This window comes from Heliangelus exortis, chromosome 1, assembly GCF_036169615.1.
Source record: "Heliangelus exortis chromosome 1, bHelExo1.hap1, whole genome shotgun sequence".
Taxonomy (NCBI): Eukaryota; Metazoa; Chordata; class Aves; order Apodiformes; family Trochilidae; genus Heliangelus; species Heliangelus exortis.
In genome coordinates, this window is record NC_092422.1 from 148631083 (window position 1) to 148642826 (window position 11744).

An 11744-nucleotide genomic window follows, 5' to 3' on the forward strand; every position below is an offset into this window, starting at 1 on the left:
GACTGCTTCTGTGCAAGAAGCATTCCTGAGAATCATGTTGCACACAAAAACTCCCTGCTTAGTGATATATAAAATTCTTCTTCACTGCCCCTTGATCAACAGCACCACAATGACATAAAGCAGAACTGAGATCCAACATAAATCACTCCTCCCTCTTAGACATCATCAGAAAAAAACAAAACCAAAAAACTGTTGATAATTTTTTTTGTCAAGAAACCATGCAGATGTAGACTTGTGTCCCCACGTAGCAGGCATAAAAGCTCGCATAAACTCAATATTGTTTTTCCTGACTAAATTATTGAAAGTGCAATTGTATTTACACATTTCATCTTAATCAGACACATCCTACTGAGTGATATGACTGTGCATTAATCTGTGACTCCAGAACCATGGCCTGGGATCAGGCAGCAGTTTGGTCCATGTGTGTTATCTAACAAAGGCTCATAATTAATCAATGCTGAGATTTTTCTTGAAGGAAATGGGTGGTGGGGGAGAAAATTATAAGGAATAATTGTGGGGCAAGGTCAAGTAATTGAATTCACCAATTGTTCCTGAATGTTTTCTTGGAGACTAGAGCAGGTCCCCAAGACAGGCACTTCTTGACCTTACCACAAGCCCTGGTGTCATCTCTTGGAACTGGAGAGCTGCTGAGGAGCCATGAAGGGTCACAGGAATCCCAGTCAAATTTCAGGGAAATATAGCCAAGAAAGATAACAACATACAAGGCTTTGGTGTTAGCCCTGATGAAGAATGTCTTGTTGCAGTTCTGGAAGAAGTAGTTTCTCTTCTGTGCAGTTTCATCTTCGGGGGAGTCAGGTGCTTGTCAGTAAAGCTCAGGTAAATGGAGATGGGGGCCTCTAGCACTGCTCTGCTCCACAGGTGCATTTCTCAGCAGCCATAGGCATTACAGTCTGTGTGTCCCTGGGATTTAAGAGATGGTCGGTGTTCCTATGGCCCCGAGCTGGAGAGAGCTGTAAATTCCATGCTATTGCTGAGGTGGCAGAAATGCCACTGAGTTGCCAGATCATGTATATAAATGGTTTATAAAGTCAACGCCTCAGTTCACCTTAGGTATAGTTCTTTGATTTCCCATGATTATATATGACCATAAAACTCCTCAGATGCCTTTCAGGGCAGCTCAGACACTTGTACTTCAGCAATCATGAGGGGAGCCCCAGCTCAGCATGCATGTGCCAAAAAAGCCCATGCAGCCTTGCAAACACTCAGAGAGATGGAGTGGCAGAAAAACCAAATGTGTGTTTCAGCAGGGCAGGGTTAAGACTGTGCTTTCAGCATGTACAAAATGCCTTTTCACTCAAATCCTGAAAACTTTCCTCCCTTCAGCAAGCCAAGACCCAAGGGAATTTCTGTGCAGACAGTACCAGCCTGGAAACCTGTGGCTTCTGGCACAGGCATCTGATGTGTCCTGAGAACCTGGAAGTCTGGTATTCCTCAGGCTCGCACAGATGACTGTAAGTTCCACCACTGCAGTGGAAATGCAGGTGGTAGCCTAGGATCCTCGTGATGTATTGAGGTTATAGAGCTGGCTGGACAACGGGGCTTGGTATCCTCCACTTAAAAGGCCACCACATTGCTGACCACCTTCCTTTCACTTGGCACAGGATGATGCATGCAGGCCTCCTTCCACCATGTTGTACATTAAGGTGAGTAGGTTGCTCTTCAGATTTCAAGGACAATACAGGTATGCAAGTATCCTCAGGACTGCAGTTCAGCTCTGCACTCCTCCCACTAAAATCCTTTCTTGCGTGACTTTCCTGGTCCAATATTTGCCTGGAGTCATGTGTTGTTGCAGCAGACTGAAGAAGGTTTTTTGAGTTTCCTCCTCTCCCACTTGTTAATTACAGCTGATGCTTTACGAGATCTCCAACTTCCTGGTATCACCAGTGACATTAAGCTCCCTGAGGGATCATAGAAAATATTCACTTGGTGCGTGCCTGCTGTACCTGGCAGTTAAGCAGCATAAAAATCTGACATAATGACACAGCTTCAAGTAGCTGTTCTTTGGGGCAACAGTGCTCTATTCTATCTGCTTAACCAAGGCAGAAATTTAAAAGGGTGTGTTAAAGAGGCCTGATAGCATTCCTGTTCCAGCTGCTTGCTTTTGTAAAATGATGACTCTCCTTGCAGTTTCTACCTGATCTTGGTGGACACATAACCACACACTGTCGCATACTTGTGCTCAAGCACGCACACATAGCAGCCCAACCCCACCCTGCTGTGCTTTTGCCTCTGTTCTTGAATTATCTATTAAAACTAGAGAAATAGGCAGAACCTGCAAGGTGCATGGGTGCTATCGGTGGAAGTTGTAGCCAAGCAGGCAGGGAGACAGAGAGGGCAATTACTAGCCAGGAGCACCACTGAAAATGGTTTTACACAGAAAATTCACTCCAGGATGTTTAGCACATGCTGCACTGTGATAGGACCCCTCTACTTGCTTTGTGAAACCAGACTTGAAAGATCTGCTCTCTTTAAAAGCTATTTCAGTGGCTGCACTTTGTAAAGATGGAGCACTTGAAGCCGTAGATTTGAATCCTAGCCAGAGAGATTAAGTACTTGAGAACTGAAGCTGAGGCCTTAATGTAATCCATTTCATTATTCTCCCTTTAATTTTATCACAAAAAAAGAGTGGAAACCTCAAAGGGAGAGTTCACTTAAAAATGCAGTCAGTGCATAAAATTCCTACTCTTACCATTTCAAGTCTTCTGATAAATGAAAATTAAAAATGACTCCTCAAATATGCAGTCTTAAGTAGAGTTGCATATATACAGATGAACATACACACTCTTCCCAACTACTTTAACCAAAAATGCATCATTCCATTTACAGTTCAAACAGAGATTTCCTCTAGTGATTTAGACCAGCTGATAGGACTCTAAGTGTCTCTTGATGTGCTACTGGGATAGTTTCTCTGTCTCACCTCACACCTTCATTTAGCTACTTTCCTGATTTCAGATAAACCTGTGAGAACATCTGCCACCTCACTCAATAGTCACTAAAGATATTGTAAACTTGCTGTATTTGCATAGATCTAAACAAGCAGCAATACTGGGTTATAAAAAATCATTACATTGTTGAATGTGAAGTAGAAATTTAGGCACTCCAGGAACTTCCAGTGTGGATGCTGTGCCTGGGACTGAGAGGATGAAGGTTCTGAACTAGACAGAAAATACAGATGGTTACCAAGTCTCTGGCCTTGATTATTTTTCTTCCAACCTTCTGGAAAAAGATCTCACCTAAACTATGGAGGAGGATGTCAGTGTGCAGCCATTATTAGTAGCCAAATGCAGAGGACTTGGCTGGAAGGAAGGTTTACAGAGCTAGCTTGAAGTGTGGAGAGAAAGAGAGCATGTGCTTCAATTTGGGCCAGTAACCCCAACCAAAGGAGCCTCTTTCTAGCCCTGTTGTACTCCTCTCCTCCCACTTAACAGGCCCCTGGGTGGGAAAGCCAAGCAAACTCTCCTGAGGGAGCCCCTGAGCTTCCTCTTGCTCTTTAGACCCATCAGCCCTGATTATTTTGCTTGGTAAACAAAAGTGACACCCACTAAGTGACAGGCATTCCCCAAGGTTTAGTGAAGGTTTAATTGCCAATTAACATCTTCAGCAACGCAAAACCAGCTTTAGATAATGGTATGAGCTATTCCAGAAAGCATCAGAGATGAGGAACAGCTCTGTGTTTGCATGATATGGCAAAGGGAAGCTCCAGCTCCTCCACAGCAGGCTCTTTTCCTCTTCCATTCTTAATCATAACCAAGAAAGGAATTATCAGGCAAACTGCTGTAACATTCATTTGCAGTAACAAAACACAAATTGTCAAACCAGCAGCACTCTTGAAAAAGCTGTAAAGTGCTTTTTCCAGGAATTGCTGGATGCAGACAGGATCTCATCCTGGGGTAAAAGCCAGCAGCTTTTGGGGACAAGACAGTGATGTTATATTTTAGCAAACATGCAATACTTAATCACCTGGACTTGAAGGGAAGTTCATTTAATCACACAGAAGTGTCATTGCCTTTGAGCTTACATTTTAAAAGCAAAATAAATTGCTACAAATTTTGGCTCTGACCTGTTTTCCACACAACCCATCCTATCACATGCGAGCAGCTGAGGTATACTCTTAAAAAAAAGAAAAAAAACAACAAAAAACAACCCCTATATATTTGAGCAATATTACTGCTGACTCCGAGGGCTTTATCAAGTTACAGAACTGTGATGTACATAGGGGTGAAGTTACCATGAGATCTAATATTACATGGAGTTAGCTTTTCCTCAGTCAGAACTGAATTCACACAGCAGGTATGAAGCTGTGTTGAACAGGAACTAAACCAACTTTGATTCTTGCCTGACAACCCAAATAAGAACTAAATCCAACCTATGATGATTCACCTGTCTGTTCATCAGTGTGGTTTTACTAGAGGTAAAGGCAAAAGAAAGAGGCAATCCACTTGTGTGATTCTGCCAAACTAAACACACATTCTGGATGTATTACGTGACAGTCTGGTTTCTTTAGCAAATACAGCATCTGTTGCCATCCTGTTCCAATCAAAAATATATCTGCTATTACATAACAGTTGATAATCCCCAATCTCCGGAGTGGTTAATCTAGATATAGGCATGGTTAAAACCTCTGCTGGTCAATTGAAATCTGACTTTCTGAACTACTCATTTACAACCATCAAGCAGAGAAATTACACTATCGAGTCTGTTACTGGTTAGAACATATCCTGACTTTCCAGGAGAGTCAAAAATTTTTGTAAGTTTGTCCTAAATTTAACCATCGTTCTCTTTACTCATAAAAAGGATTTAAGACCAATGCAATTGAAGAAAATTGTTGAATATAAATGAATCATCTCTTCCTAGCAAGCACCCCTCCATTATTAAGCAACAAGAGAATTTGCCAGAGAGCCCAGAAGGACCTCCATTGCTTTCTTTTACTTCATTGCTTTTTATCTTCCAGAGCATCTGTGAACACAGAGCCCAGTCAGTCCCTGAATGGCTGAGCTGGAATATGCCTGCAGGTGTGAAATGGAGGGACCTCCATCTGTACAGGGGCTGTAGTAGAAGCCTCTGAAAAGAGGCTTCTAAACACAGAGGTGTCTCCTAAAAAGAGACATAAAAATGCAGAGAGCTGAGCAGGAACTGTTGAGTCAGCTCACATCTTCCCTGCACTCTGAAAAACACAAGTAGTGCAGAATTGGAAGCAAACGCCTTGGGCAGGCACCAGTCCATCGTCAGGGAGAAGAGCCTGCAGGACCATAGAACCATATGGCAGTGCAGCATGAATAGCAAAAAACCAAACCAAAACAAAACAGCCCTGGGGTAGTTTAGGGACCAGGGTGCAGCTTTCTTAGTGGGCAAGTCTGGGAAGAAGAGAGAGGGGCAGAGTGCAGAGTGCTTAGAAATGGGGATGGAAGCAAGAGAACTTCTTGGTGAAGGTAAGCAGGAAGGCATGTAGGAATTGCTAAAGGTGAGGGGAGAAGATTGGAGGTCCCAGAAAAAGCACCAGATAATGGAAGTTTAATGCAACACATTCTGGAGCATGTTGAGCATGAGGCAACATTGCTTGGGAGGGATCTCGGCTGAACTCAGCAGTCAGCTGCAAAAGCGTGCAGTTGCTAGTTAATTATGTGAAGGGAAGCTTTGGCTGACGGTTCCAAAGAAATAAGTCAGTCCACAGGGAGAGGCCTGAAGGCAAGGAGGGAGGCTGCACCCAGGCACTTGTGGGTGGAGGGGCTCCCCTACCCCAGGCCATTCAGGGAGATTCACTCTTCCTCAGCCACAGGAGTGGTGACTCCCCATCCGCGTGCTCCTGCAGCCACCACCGCCCCAAGATCTCCATCACTGAATGCTTCCAAAGGTTAGTGGAATCCCTTGGTCAGCTTTATCTGATCAGATGATGGGAGTGGACCGGGTAATGATGCAGTCCTGCAGACAACACAAGAGAGAAGATGCAAACTCTGCCTGTGTAGGCAGAGAGATTCTGCTGACCTGCTGAGCTGGCAGGCTAACCTGCTCTGCTGTACCAGTTCAGCCCTGCATGTCAGCCAGTCCTGGCTTCTGCCACAGGGCTCAGCCCATTGCCTACGTCTGTCACAGATAAAAGTCTTCCAGATGAAGCTGGACCCGGGGCAGTGCAGAAGCTCACAAACTGTTTCCTTCTACCCAGGATTCATTTTAAGGATTCATTCTGGTGCAGTCTTACCTTACTTCAGGAAAGCAGGCATAAATGTACATATTTATCCTGCCACTGTGAAGGGCAAGATGAGTGTCCAGATCACAGAAGCCACTTCAAGTCAAGGTCAGCCAGCCATGGGTAGCTTCAGACCTCTACCTGTTGAAGGTCCTTCCCCACCAAGAGAAATAACAGCTCCATGCAATTTATTATCCAGCTATAAAGAAGGACTTACCCTCCATCAGTCCTCCTCTTTACCCCTGTATCTTCAAGTCAATAACTACTGCACTGACCTTTCCACAGAGCTCAGCATATTTTGGATATGTTTGGATGTTCAAATTCTTTTGAGTCAGAAAAGCATCTTGTCCCATGCATGCTCTGTGCTACCCATGTAATTGGCAATATATGGTTCTGTGGATCTCAGGTCATCAGAAAAGCAAAGGGTTGACATGGCTAACAAAGCTGAACACTTCCACCAGGAGTTTGCCCTGGCCCAAGTAGCAGAGGCTATAGAACATGGCAGGGGAGGAGAGACCTCAGAGCTTTTATCTGTGTCTGCACGGCACAGGACAAGCAAACACAGCTGGTTCATGGGCTTTGCATTCCTTTTTAAAAAAGAACAGAGCAGTTGGTTTTCCAAAGGGTTTGCTGTGTTGGTTTTTTTTTTCTCCCTCTCTCTTTTTTTTTTTTTTTTTTTTTTTTTAAGAAAAAAAAGAAAGCCTTATTTGCTGTGTAAGATACAGAGATAAAGACACTCAACAAAGATTTCATTGATACTGTGCCCTCCAGCAAGCTGCCTTCCCATTGCATAACAGGTTTATCAACACCAGAAGGCAAACAGAGCTCTGCACTAGCCATGTCTTCCTCTACATCTGCTGCTTCTACTGAATGCAAGAGAGCCACAACCATCTGCTACAGGATTTTCAAAGAAATACAGCATTCACATGCTCACAAGCAGTCCCTGCAAACACAAGACCAAGACAACCAGTGACAGCATTTTCAGCAATTCCTGTTTCATCAGACAAACACAACCCTGATGCAGAGGGAGACTCCTCGCTTGCCACAAAGAGCTACTTACCAGCCAAACCAGGTGGTAGCACCTGACCAGTGAAAGCAGCACTGACATTTTGAGATGGGAGGTAGTTGGGCATTCAGAGGATGAATAAACAAAAAGTCATCCTCTGAACTAGACTGAGGCAATACAGTTGGACTAAAGAAGTTGTATCTGAGTTATATATACTATATGAGTTATATATATTATAACCATTCCTCACTATGCTATCCATTTTGGAGATCACAGACAATACTTTATTTGCATTTTTTAAAGTTTGCAATTTTTGTCTAAACTCATCTTGAAAATTGGAAAGGTGACTCCAAGACTCACAGTTAATATTAAAGCAATTTTCATTTATAGATGAAGAGAGCCTAAACTAAGAAACATGTATATGACCTGTATCCAATGGAAAAGAGTCCAGGGGGCTGCAGGATCTCTAAGAGGCATCTCAAGAAATGCAACTGCAGGAACTCCAAGCTGATTCTGTCTTGGGTCTGCCAAAGGAGACTGTTAGGCTCTCTGCTTCAAACTGTTGATTGTGTTTGGAGAAGACCAGCACTGAGCAACAAAAGAGAGCCTCTGGCATGCACCAAGATAAAGGTTTAATACACTTGTATGCATGCACATGAGCAGCAGTAGTAGGAAATTATTCACTAGTGGCAATTTTATCATTCTGAATGCATCTTGGGGGAGAAGTATTACTTCCCTGCTGATGATGCATTAAGCACAGAAACTGGCAAGGACAGTTGAATGTTATGAATTCCCTTCACCTGAGCTACAATAAACATAGCAGAAGACCAAGTATATCCAATTGCATGCTTGAATGGGGTAGCTTAATTTCTATTGCTTTAAGTAAAAATGAATGAGTCTATACACATTCTCTCCCAGGCTTATTCCACAGATCTTGTGCCCCATAAATTGCTAATGCAGGAAAGAAGGTACTGTTCTGATTCCAACTCTCATTGCACAAATCACTTTTCCCTGCATCAAAGCAAAGGAATTTCATGTTTTAGTGCTGTTCAAGGGGATGGAGCCAATGTACAACAAAAACCACACAAAGGAATTATTTTCCTCTGGAAAAACAGCATAACCAAAGCAATTCTAGCTTTTTATGCAATCCTCCCTCTTCCTCACACAGTTGACTTGCAGAGCAAGTTTTGCTATTTGCCTTTCTTTATACAGACATATGTTTGTGGGTGAAACTCTTGAAGGGGGTTAAAGGCCACTTATATCAGTCTAAATGAGAAATCCATGCCAAAAAAATGCTGCCTTCCTGACAGTATCAACTATGGAGGAGGAAGCGATGGACAGAAGGAATAGCCTCTGTGAGAGGAGGGTCAGAATTGTTTCCTTACTGCCTTTGCTAGAATTTGGATGGAAAACAAGACATTGCCCCCTTTTTGCATAGAAAGCCCACATTGTATTTCCCTTTCATCAGAAACCTATACCAAGCACCAAGCCCAATGGAAGGCAGAAACATTTGACAGAATCCTATACCTACCCTTTATTTCATGGAGACGCAACAGAGTACCATGTAGGTCTCTGCAATGAGAATCCTCTAGCAGAGAAAGTAAACACATTTTCAGGCTTCTAGACAATTTCTTTAAAAAGTGCTGAACAAGCTCCAAGGGCACCCACCCCTCCCTCAGGACAATAGCTGAAGACTGGACAGTGCCACTATCTCCTATTGCACAACTAGGCCTGACCTTGGCATAGTCCAACACACATCCTACCATGAAACATGACCTGTACTTGATTATCATGCTAAGAAAGGTACATACCCATGTCCCAGAGGGACTCTGGAAGCAGAGAGAAAGTGCTACTGTCATCATCATAAGCTTCTGTATTGGAAGGGCCCTCAGGAAGAGATACAGCACTGAAGGTATGGCTACATTCCTCCCTGGGCCAGAAGGCAAACAACCATTCCCATTTCTAAGGTGCCAGTGGAACAAAACATCCTTAGAGATCTCTCTTTTAAATACTATTATTCAGAAGGAACTTCCATAGTTTGACCAGGACAAAAAGCCACCTGAAAACCAAGAGTGTGTCTTTTTAGATTTGAAAACAAGAAAAAAACCCAAAACAACAACAAAGAAAAAACAAACCCCCCCCAAAAAACTCCAAAACAAACCACCAAGAAGAAAGAGTAAACTCCAAAGGTGGTTCTCCGTGGTTACACAGCCACCATTTCTGGGTTTTTTCCTGACCAAAACCCTACCGGTAAGTGCATGAGCAAGAACAGGAAGAATTCAGAATGACATGGGTATCTCTGGCACCAAAGCTGAATTTTCACAGCATTTGCTCTGCAACATTCACAATAATTAATTACTCATGTGAATGTTTACAGAAGCTCCTCACATGCCATTGCAGGCAAACCACAACTTCACCTTTACACAATCTCAAAATGCTTGGTACGTACCTGTGTCTTTCACAGGTCATGCAGCCAATTTCACTCCTTAAGTACTTCCAAGGTCTTTTAAGAATGTTGGATATTCTCCTTCTTTATTGTTTGGCTAAGCTGGGAGCTTTTACTAATTTCAGTCCTGCTTTGCAAACTAGGACACTCCAAATTCCCAATCTGATTCCCAGATTTTTACTCAGAGTTCCCTCCTAAACTCATTCTCTTCTCTGCACAAATTAATGGTCTTGCAAGAAAGTCATCATATTTGGCTCTCTCTCTTGGTCATGTCTACTTCTGGGAGGCGGGGGGGAAGGTGTGCTGCTAGGTCCTTCATTAGGCTATGTTTTTTGTAACTATTTTAAGCAGACCAGGGTTTAGGCTGCCACCACAGGAAAAACAGCCCTGGATTCCCCATCTTGGTTCCCAGCTGTGCTTTCTTTCCTGTCTTACCTTGCAGCCCCCTGGGCAGCAGCTGTGTGGCACTGGGAAATTTGTGATGGCCAAATCCCTTCCAGAGAGGTCAGTTCAGCACAGCTTCTGCTCTGGACCATTTTGTGGATGCAGGGACTGCTACTTTTTGCAGCTATCCTCACTTAGACTGAAGTCAGTTATCTACACTGACATCAATGCTTAATTTTACTCCTCCCCTCCAAAGGACTGTCCTGCTTCTGCTAGTTCTAGGGTGATATTTAAATGAGACACACTGTATCTCCATTCTTTACTGCCCGAGGTAGTCACCTATGCAGTGTTAAAAATCAAGACTAGGAAGCATTATTTAACAATACGTAACACAAATATATACACTTGTCACCTTCTCATAATGAATGTAAGTAATGCAGAATGGTTTCAACCTGCAAACACCCACACAGAACATCTCTCAAGAACACAGTTTTTGTTGAAACTTGAGTTTCAAAAAAAAAAAAAAAAAAAATTATGGGTTGTGTTGACTGGATCCTACTCTACATCACACTAAGGTTAATCCCCCACTTCAGCTCCCTTCTGTGCAGAGATTCAAGAGGTGTGCTGAGAGGTGTGCTTCAGAACTTCCCCTCAAGAGTCCTCCTGTTTAAACAAATACACTGGCATCAGTTTTGTACAAAAGTATGCAGTCACACACATGCCAGTGCTGCTGGTATTTTCTGAACTGGCTGTTATTCAGAGAGACAGGTCTCACTCCATTCTTTCCCCTTCATGTTTCATTAGATCAGCTACAGAGTTTGCTTTAGCTTGGCTGAAAATTCTGTTTTGACTAAATACATATTTAGACACTCCCTATTCCACTTCAGTTATACAAACACCCTCTGACCTAGCCCTCATAGAGTGGTCACAATAAGAAACTATTTCCTGCCACTCCAACTTTTTGTAGTTTCAGCTGAAATTGAATGCACATACCTGTGGCAGGTGAGGCACCAGTGAGAATGTGGGTGTGGTGAGACCTTTGCTTTTCTAGTGTCAAGTGTCTCTATGGCTTGTCATTCCGAATCAAGGGAGGTGCCCAGCTGTCTAGGAGTCACTCCTATCAAGGAGGCTCTGCACCCTTTCACAAAGAGCAGCTCTACTTCTCAGATATTCTTGGAATTGCAAAGGAGGGATAGAGAGTCTTTGATCCCACCAAGGGGCAAGACAGGTCCCCTCTGCTGTTGCAGCCTTCCACATAGGAAAGAACTGAGAGATGCTAGAGACTCCACTAATTATTAAAGCTTCATGCTACTTCTGAAAGGAATGACTCTCCCTTACCTCTTCTAGAAGTAAATTGCCTTTCATAATACTTTAAAAGATTGCTTTAGAACTAACTCTGCATGTCACCCAATACATAGCTGGGAACAACACTAAAAGGTTTTCCAGAGACCAAATAGCCCCAAGACAGATTTAATCCTCATTTACTGATAGCAGGACCTGTCCTTTTGAAGGATAAGAAATTCTGATAAAGCATCCATCAGGACAGAAGATCAGCCATGAGAGTTCTCATGCTCCATGGGGAGTAAGCATTTGCATTTCCAATAACATATGCTCACTCATTTTATTCCTCTCTCTCTGGTGCATTCTAGGGCTGTTTCCTCTTACCTGTGGGGATCCGTCCCTGGAGATATTTAAAAAGAGAC